The 8,965-nt window shown below is 40.5% G+C and overlaps 1 protein-coding gene across 4 annotated transcripts in view; it reads left to right on the top strand.

Moving 5' to 3' along the window:
- The window catches only part of NEK10 (NIMA-related kinase 10), a 272,823-nt gene that overhangs the window by 114,298 nt on the left and 149,560 nt on the right, over positions 1-8,965 (top strand). The gene's annotated exons all lie outside the window — the stretch shown is intronic.

The following is an 8,965-nucleotide window of genomic DNA, read 5'->3' as shown; positions in this document are numbered from 1 at the left end:
TTCAACCAGTTCATCCTAAAGGAGATCAGTCCTGGGTGTTCATTGGAAGGACTGATGTTGAAGCTGAAACTCCAATACTTTGGCCACCTGATGCGAAGAACTGACTCATTAGAAAAGCCCCTGATGCCGGGAAAGATTGAGGGCAGGAGGAGAAGGGGATGACAGAGGATGAGATGGTTGGATGGCATCACCGACTCAATGGACATGATTTTGGGTAAACTCTGGGAGTTGGTGATGGACAGGGAGGCCTGGTGTCTTGGGGTTCATGGGGTCGCAGAGTCGGACACAACTGAGTGACTAAACTGAACTGAACTGAACTGAGTCATCCCAGGCCATAAAATGATTGACAAGAATTTTGAAGAAAGGCAGATTTCCATACAAATATATAGCCTTCATTAACATAGATTAGGAGAACAGTGTATGAGTATAACATACTGGTTTGTCAAGTCAGTTCTGAGCCTTTAGGTGGAACCGACTTGAAGACAGAGTCTAGGGTACATATGTAGTACATTAACATAGCTTAAGACAAACATTTCCATAAGAAAAATGCATTGGTTATCTCAAGGTTTGAGAAAAGTTCTGGTGGAACCAGGTGTCATGGCAACACAGAATTTTAAGAGAAACCTCCTTTTAAATTTGTGTAGAGAAGGGAAAAAATATGACACTTTTGTTTCCTCCTGCTGCTTAAGAGAGAGATAAGAAAAATGTCTGACACTTGCAGCTTATTTCCTCCATTTGGAGACTCCTGTCCTTCCTGCCTGTTACACTCTCAAAGCCCTTTCTGAGAAATCAGATTATATACCATCTTTTATGCCTGGTAAGAGTTTGGTCTTTATTCTTAGTATTTATCAGAAGCCCTTGAGGAATTTTAACCTCTAAGTAGTGATACTGGTTTAGGTTTTTCAAAGATTGTAGCGCTGGTTTGGAGAATTATGTTTTGGAGGGTAGTAATGGATGTGGGGAGTCTGCTTAGAAAGTATAGTTCAGTACAGTTCAGGAGAGTTCACGGTGGCCTGAACTAGGCGATAGTGATTGTGTTAATTATCCATTGTTGTGTAACCAGTTACCACAAAACTTAGTGGCTTAAGAGAACACACATTTATTTTCTCACCACTTCAAGGGTCAGGAATCCAGCAGCAGCCTTGCTGTATGGTTCTGGCTCAGGGTCTCTCATGAAGTTTCAGACAGGCTGTGAGCCAAGGCTGTATCATTGGAAGTCTTAACTTGGCCTGGGAAAGAAAGTGAAAATCACTCAGTTGTATCTGACTCTTTGCGACCCATGGACTATAGCCTGCCAGGCTCCTGTCCATGGAATTCTCCAGGCATTTCTATTGGAGTGGGTAGCTGCTCCCTTTACAGGGGATCTTCCCGACCCAGGAATCAAACTGGGGTCTCCTCTTTGCAGGCAGATTCTTTACCAGCTGAGCTACCAAGGAAGGTGCTTGGCCTGGGAGTCCACTTCAAAGAAGGCTCACTCACATGACCGGCAATTAGTTCTGACTTTTGGCTGGAACTTGGTCTCTTATTCACCTGGACCTCTTCTCTCTGTGGCCCTTAAGCAGAATAGTCTGGACTGTTTTACATAAGTTAGATAAATATTTCTTAACTATAACATCAAAATCATTACATATAAAAGAAAAAAATTCATTGAATTTCACTGAAGTTTAAAACTTACAGTCTATGAAAGATGTTATTAACAGAATGAAAAGACAAGCTGCAGACTGGGAGAAAATATATGTAGGTCATCTATTTAACAAAGAATTTGTATCAATAATACAAGCAATAAGAAAGCTCAATAATAAGAAAACAAACAACCCAATGGAAAAAAAGGACCAAATTTTGAACAAGAACTTCACCAAAGAAGATACAGAAGATGATGGAGGAATAGGACGGGGAGAACACTTTCTCCCCCACAAATTCATTGAAAGAACATTTGAATGCTGAGTAAATTCCACAAAACAGCTTCTGAATGCGGGCAGAGGACACCAGGTACCCAGGAAGGCAGCCCACTGTCTTTGAAAGGAGGTAGGACAAAGTATAGAAGATAAAAAGACAGACAAAAGAGTTAGGGATGGAGATATGTCTCAGGGAAGGAGTCATAAAAGAGGAGAAGTTTCCAAACACCAGGAAATCCTCTCACCGGCGGGTCTGTGGGGAGTTTTGGAATCTCAGAGGGCAACATAACTGGGAGGGAAAATAAATAAATAAAAACCACAGATTATGTACCTAATGGCAGTTCCCAGTGGAGGAGTAGCCCAGACACTTGCATCCACCACCAGCAAGTGGGGGCTGAACAGGGAGGCACAGTCGCATTGCTTAGGGTAAGGACTGGGCCTGAATGCCCTGAGGGCAATCTGAGGGAGCTAACGTGAGATAGCAACCCAAACTGTGGGATAGCCAGAGAGAGAAAAAGAGAGAGAGAGAACATTCCCGTGAAAAGCCCAAACTTAAGACACTGCTGGCTCGCTCACAGGACAAAGGACTGAGCGAATACCAGATGAGAGCTAGCAGCAGACGGGCCCATCCCCTGCTGGAGGCAGGGGGCAGACGGGCAGCAGCCACAGCCAGAAAGGAGCACACTCAGCCCCAGAGATGGCATCCTCCACCAAACTGCAAGCAGGTTCCCAGTTGCCAACCAAGCCTTCCTGGGATCCTGGATGGATGACATCCACCGGGAGGGTTGCAGCCAGAGATCAGCTCCCCAGAAGAGACACATGGCACATCTGAGATGGCACACCCAGGAAACTAAGCTGCTGGGACTGGGGAGGTGATAAGATGCACCCCCACCTGGGGAGAGAGCACTCACCAAACACCTGGTTGCCTGAGCTGCTTGGACCTGGGAAGGGCACAAAACGCAGGCCCAACCGAGTCTGTGCCTTTGTGGAATACCCAAGAACCTGAACCCGAGCAGCTTAGACCTGGGAAGTGCACACAATCCAGGGCCCACTTTAGACAGTTCCCCTGCAGAGCAACCTGAAGCCTGAGCAATGTAGACCGGGAAAGCACACACACCGTGAGCAGGGGCAAACCCAGTGTGGCCGAGACACTGTGAGCTCTCCCCACATATGCCAGTGATATTTGTTTGCAGTGTACCTCTCTCTCCACAGCACGAGTGAACAAGTGAGCCTAAATAAGTGACCACCTTCACCCCCTTGTGTCAGGGTGGAAATTAGACACTGAAGAGACTAGCAAACAGAAGAAGCTAAAACAAAGAGAGGGAACCACTTTGGAAGTGACAGGTGCAACAGATTAAAACCCTGTAGTTAGCACCAACTACATTGGAAGGGGCCTATAGATCTTGAGAAGTAAAGCTGGAACAAGGAACTATCTAAAACTGAACTGACCTCACACTGCCCGCAACAGCTCCAGAGAAATTCCTAGATATATTTTACTATTATTATTTTTTTAATTTTTTAGTTTTAAGTCCTCTATTACTCCTTTAATTTTCATTTTTATAACCTACTATTACCTTGCAAAAAACCAGACCCTATTTTTAAAGCAAACGTCATATATATTTTTTATAATCTTTGTGGTTTTGTTTTGCTTTTTTTTAATATTGTATTTTTGAGAGTTTAACTTCTACTCTAGATTTTTGCTTTTTGGTATTTGTTATCAGTTTTGTACTTTTAAGAATCCAATCTTCCATACCCATTTTTACTTCGGAGTGTGATTATTGGCTTGATCGTCCTCTCCCCTTTTTGACTCTCTTTTTTCTCCCCTAGGTCACCTCTATCTCCTCCCTCCTCCTTCTCTTCTCTACCCAACTCTGTGCATCTCTTTGTGTGTTCTGGGCTGTGGAGAACACTTAGGGAACTGATTACTGGCTAGATCTGTCTCTCTCCTTTTGACCCTGCCTCGTCTCCTCCTGGTCACCTCTATCTCCTTCCTCCCTCTTCTCTTCTCTGTGTGACTCCGTGAACCTCTCTGGGTGTTCCAGGCTGTGGAGAGCACACAGGGATTTGGTTACTGGCTAGATTGCTCTTGCCCCTTTTGATTCCCCCTCTTCTCCTCCTGGTCACCTCTATCTCCCTCCTCCCTCTTCTCTTCTCCATGTAACTCAGTGAACCTTTCTGGATGTCTCTCATTGTGGAGAATCTTTTCTCCATTAACCTAGATGTTTTATCATCAGTGCTGTATGGATGGAGAAGTCTTGAGGCTACTGTAAGAATAAGACTGAAAACCAGAGGCAGGAGGCTTAAGTCCCAAACCCAAGAACACCAGAGAACTCCTGACTCCAGGGAACGTTAATTGATAAGAGCTCATCCAAAAGCCTTCATACCTACACTGAAACCAAGCTCCACCCAAGAGCCAACAAGTTCCAGAGCAAGACATACCATGCAGATTCTCGAGCAATGCAGGAACATAGCCCTGAGCTTTAATATGCAGGCTGCCCAAAGTCACACCAAACCCATAAACATCTCAAAACTTACTACTGGACACTTTATTGCACTCCAGAGAGAAAAAGTCCAGCTCAACCCACCAGAACACTGATGTAAGCTTCCCTAACCAGGAAACTTGACAAGCCACTCATCCAACCCCACCCACAGGGAAGAACCTCCACAATAAAAAGGAACCACAAACTGCCAGAATACAGAAAGGGCACCCCAAGCACAGCAATCTAAATAAGGTGAAAAAGCAGAGAAAAACTCAGCAGGTAAAGGAACATGATAAATGCCCACTAAACCAAACAAAAGAGGAGATAGGGGAGTCTACCTGAAAAAGAATTCAGAATAATGGTAATAAAAATGATCCAAAATCTTGAAAACAAAATGGAGTTACAGATAAATAGCCTGGAGACAAGGATTGAGAAGATGCAAGAAATGTTTAACAAGGACCTGGAAGAAATAAAAAAGAGTCAATAAATAATGAATAATGCAATAAATGAGATCAAAAACACTCTGGAGGAAACGAATAACTGAGGCAGAAGATAGGATAAGTGAGGAGAAGATAGGATGGTGGAAATAAATGAAGCAGAAAGGAAAAAAGAAAAAAGAATTAAAAGAAATGAAGACAACCTCAGAGACCTCTGGGACAATGTCAAACACCCCAACATTCGAATCATAGGAGTCCCAGAAGAAGAAGACAAAAAGAAAGACCATGAGAAAATACTTGAGATAATAGTTGAAAACTTCCCTAAAATGGGGAAGGAAATAGTCACCCAAGTCCAAGAAACCCAGAGAGTCCCAAACAGGATAAACCCAAGGTGAAACACTCCAAGACACATATTAATCAAGTTAACAAAGATCAAACACAAAGAACAAATATTAAAAACAGCAAGGGAAAAACAACAAATAACACACAAGGGGATTCCCATAAGGATAACAGCTGATCTTTCAATAGAAACTCTTCAGGCCAGAAGGGATTGGCAGGACATACTTAAAGTGATGAAACAGAAAAACCTACAACCAAGATTACTGTACCCAGCAAGAATCTCATTCAAATATGAAGGAGAAATCAAAAGCTTTACAGACAAGCAGCAGCTGAGAGAATTCAGCACCACCAAACCAGCTCTCCAACAAATGCTAAATGTTCTTCTCTAGACAGGAAACACAGAAAAGGTGTATAAACTTGAACCCCAAAACAACAAAGTAAATGGCAATGGGATCATACTTATCAATAATTATCTTAAATGTAAATGGGTTGAATGTCCCAACCAAAAGACAAAGACTAGCTGAATGTATACAAAAACAAGAGCCCTATATATACTGTCTACAAGAGACCCACCTCAAAACACGGGACACATACAGACTGAAAGTGAAGGACTGGAAAAAGATATTTCACACAAATGGAGACCAAAAGAAAGCAGGAGTAGCAATACTCATCAGATAAAATAGACTTTGAAATAAAGGCTGTGAAAAGAGACAAAGAAGGACACTACATAATGATCAAAGGATCACTCCAAGAAGAGAATATAACAATTATAAATATATATGCACCCAACATAGGAGCACTGCAATATGTAAGACAAATGCTAACAACTATGAAAGGGGAAATTAACAATAACACAATAATAGTGGGGTGCTTTAATACCCCACTCACATCTATGGCTAGATCAACTAAACAGAAAATTACCAAGGAAACACAAGCTTTAAATGATACAATGGACCAGTTAAGCCTAATTGATATCTATAGGACATTTCACCCCAAAACAATGAATTTCACTTTTTTCTCAAGCGCACACAGAACCTTCTCTAGGATAGATCATATCCTGGGTGATAAATCTAGCCTTGGTAAATTCTAAAAAATTGAAATCATTCCAAGCATCTTTTCCAATCACAATGCAGTAAGATTAGATGTCAATTACAGGAAAAAAACTATTAAAAATTCCAACATATGGAGGCTAAACAACATGCTTCTGAGTAACCAACAAATCACAGAAGAAATCAAAAAAAGAAATCAAAATATACATAGAAATGAATGAAAATGAAAACACAACAACCCCAAACCTGTGGGACACTGTAAAAGCAGTGCTAAGGGCAAGGTTCATAGCAATACAGGCTTACCTCAAGAAACAAGAAAAAAGTCAACTCAATAACCTAACTCTACACCTAAAGCAACTAGAAAAGGAAATGAAGAACCCCAGGGTTAGTAGAAGGAAAGAAATTGTAAAAATTAGGGCAGAAATAAATACAAAAGAAACAAAAGAGACCATAGCAAAAATCAACAAAACTAAAAGTTGGTTCTTTGAAAAGATAAATAAATTGACAAACCAGACTCATCAAGAAACAAAGGGAGAAGAATCAAATCAACAAAATTAGAAATGAAAATGGAGAAATCACAACAGACAACACAGAAGTACAGAGGATCATAAGAGACGACTATCAGCAACTATATACCAATAAAATGGACAACTTGGAAGAAATGGACAAATTCTTAGAAAAATATAACTTTCCAAAACTGAACCAGGAAGAAACAGAAAATCTTAACAGACCCATCACAAGCATGGAAATCGAAACTAATCAGAAATCTTCCAGCAAACAAAAGCTCAGGTCCAGACGGCTTCACAGCTGAATTCTACCAAAAATTTAGAGAAGCGCTAACACCTATCCTACTCAAAATCTTCCAGAAAATTGCAGAGGAAGATAAACTTCCAAACTCATTCTATGAGACCACCATCACCCTAATACCAAAACCTGACAAAGATGCCACAAAAAAAGAAAACTACAGGCCAATATCACTGATGAACATAAATGCAAAAATCCTTAACAAAACCCTAGCAAACAGAATCCAACAACATACTAAAAAGATCATACATCACGACAAAGTGGGCTTTATCCCAGGAATGCAAGGATTCTTTCAGTTCAGTTCAGTTCAGTCACTCAGTCCTGTCCAACTCTTTGCGACCCCATGAATCACAGCATGCCAGGACTCCCTGTCCATCACCATCTCCCAGAGTTCACTCAAACTCACGTCCATCGAGTCAGTGATGCCATCCAGCCATCTCATCCTCTGTCGTCCCCTTTGCCTCCTGCCCCCAATCCCTCCCAGCATCAGAGTCTTTTCCATTGAGTCACTTCTTCGCATGAGGTGGCCAAAGTACTGGAGTTTCAGCTTTAGCATCATTATTTCCAAAGAACACCCAGGGCTGATCTCCTTTAGAATGGACTGGTTGAATATCTGCAAATCAATCAATGTAATGCACAACATTAACAAATTGAAAGATAAAAACCATATGATTATCTCAATAGATGCAGAGAAAACCTTTGACAAAATTCAACATCCATTTATGATAAAAACTCTTCATAAAGCAGGAATAGAAGGAACATACCTCAGCATAATAAAAGCTATATATCACAAACCCTTAGCAAACATTATCCTCAATGGTGAAAAATTGTAAGCATTTCCCCTGAAGTCAGGAACAAGGCAAGGGTGCCCAGTATCATCACTACTATTCAATATAGTTTTGGAAGTTTTAGCCACAGCAATCAGAGAAGAAAGAGAAATAAAAGGAATCCAGATTATAAAAGAAGTAAAACTCTCACTGTTTGCAGATGACATGATCCTCTACATAGAAAACCCTAAAGACTTTACCAGAAAATTACTAGAGCTGATCAATGAATATAGTAAAGTAGCAGGATATAAAATTAGCCCACAGAAATCCCTTGCACTCCTATACACTAACAATGAGAAAACAGAAAGAGAAATTAAGGAAATAATCCCATTCATCATTGCAACAAAAAGAATAAAATACTTAGGAATAAATCTACCTAAAGAAACAAAAGCCCTATATATAGAAAACTATATAACACTGATGAAAGAAATCAAAGAGGACAGAAATAGATGGAGAAATATACCACGTTCATGGAATGGAAGAATCAATATAGTGAAAATGAATATACTACCTAAAGCAATCTATAGATTCAATGCAATCTCTATCAAGTTACCAACAGTATTTTTCAAAGAACTAGAACAAATAATTTCACAACTTGTATGGAAATACAAAAAACCTCGAATAGCCAAAGCAATCTTGAGAAAGAAGGATGGAACTGGAGGAATCAACCTGCCTGACTTCAGGCTATACTACAAAGCTGCAGTCATCAAGACAGTATGGTACTGGCACAAAGACAGAAATATAAATCAGTGGAACAAAATGGAAAGCCCAGAGATAAATCCACACACCTATGGACAACTTATCTTTGACAAAGGAGGCAAAAATTTGCAATGGAGAAAAGGCAATCTCTTCAACAAGTGGTGCTGGGAAAACTGGTCAACCACTTGTACAAGAATGAAACTAGAACACTTTCTAGCACCATATAGAAAAATAAACTAAAAATGGATTAAAGATCTAAACATAAGACCAGAAGCTATAGAACTCCTAGAGGAAAACATTAAGCAAAACACTCTCTGACATGAATCACAGCAGGATCCTCTATGACCCACCTCCCAGAGTAATGGAAATAAAAGCAAAAATAAACAAATGGGACCTAATTAACCTTAAAAGCTTTTGCACAATGAAGGAAACTAT

This window comes from Bison bison, unplaced genomic scaffold (genome assembly GCF_000754665.1).
Source record: "Bison bison bison isolate TAMUID 2011002044 unplaced genomic scaffold, Bison_UMD1.0 scf7180017864171, whole genome shotgun sequence".
Lineage (NCBI taxonomy): Eukaryota > Metazoa > Chordata > Mammalia > Artiodactyla > Bovidae > Bison > Bison bison.
Note: the sequence above shows the minus strand (reverse complement) of the source record. Positions and strands in the feature narration are given on the sequence as shown.